We start from the raw sequence: 837 nt of genomic DNA, 5'->3' as shown, positions 1-837 counted from the left end.
TTGACTTGGTGTTGTCCATAGAACTCACCGGTACTGCCTAAAACCTGTGCCCTCGTTGACCACGTGATGTCCAAAGCCTCAGGGTTTAAACATCATGATTAATACGCACCAGCTCGCCTCCATGTTGACCATTTTGTTTCTTCACCATATACTGTTGCTTATGGTTTCGCTGCAGAGCTGTGAGATGGAGCTTCCTTGATGGACTGAGCGATGAATTTGAACGGGTCTCGAGAGTGTTTTGTTAACTATAATTTTGTCGAATAATCAGTGTAACTTTTTTTAAATGTCCTTTTTTTTTTTGTGACATTGTGGATAAGCTTTGAAAGGAGAAGAAAGGATAGTGACACCGAGGCCAAATATCGATTCATGTAGCAGCTGTTTGACAGGTTCGTCGGCACATCTCTGTGTTCCACCGTGTTTGTTTTGTCGCGGTACTGATAACGCACTGGATTACGACTCAACCTGTCGCTGGTTGGGATCTATCTATAAATGTATAAAATAAAAAAAAAATCCGGCAGAGAAAAAAAAAAATACTTCGCAGCCGGCAGGATTCGAACCTGCGCGGAAAGATCCCAATGGATTTCAAGTCCATCGCCTTAACCACTCGGCCACGACTGCGCACGCTCAATCCGCTCGCCAGATGATGATGCGCGGAGATGCGACAGCTGACAGGTGCGCACAACAAGTGCGCTAACTCTGGGTCGCGTGGCTGCGACACGCTATTAACAGATGGAGACACTCCCGCGTTGCCCGTATCGTTGAGGAGCGCCCTGGTGAAATGATAGCGGATGAACGTTCGCGCGTGTTTGCGAAAGGAGACAGGACTCGAGTTGCACC

General features: G+C 47.3%; 1 non-coding gene across 1 annotated transcript; it reads right to left on the bottom strand.

Annotated features, from left to right (window-relative positions):
• Window positions 1-536: 536 nt before the first annotated feature.
• On the bottom strand, window positions 537-618 carry Trnas-uga. The gene has a single exon. It is a non-coding gene; the product is annotated as a tRNA-Ser (tRNA).
• Window positions 619-837: the final 219 nt, after the last annotated feature.

Source organism: Ixodes scapularis, unplaced genomic scaffold (genome assembly GCF_016920785.2).
Source record: "Ixodes scapularis isolate PalLabHiFi unplaced genomic scaffold, ASM1692078v2 PGA_scaffold1__304_contigs__length_218370807, whole genome shotgun sequence".
Lineage (NCBI taxonomy): Eukaryota > Metazoa > Arthropoda > Arachnida > Ixodida > Ixodidae > Ixodes > Ixodes scapularis.
The sequence above is the reverse complement of the archived record's forward strand: the minus strand, read 5'-3'. Positions and strand labels throughout refer to the sequence as shown.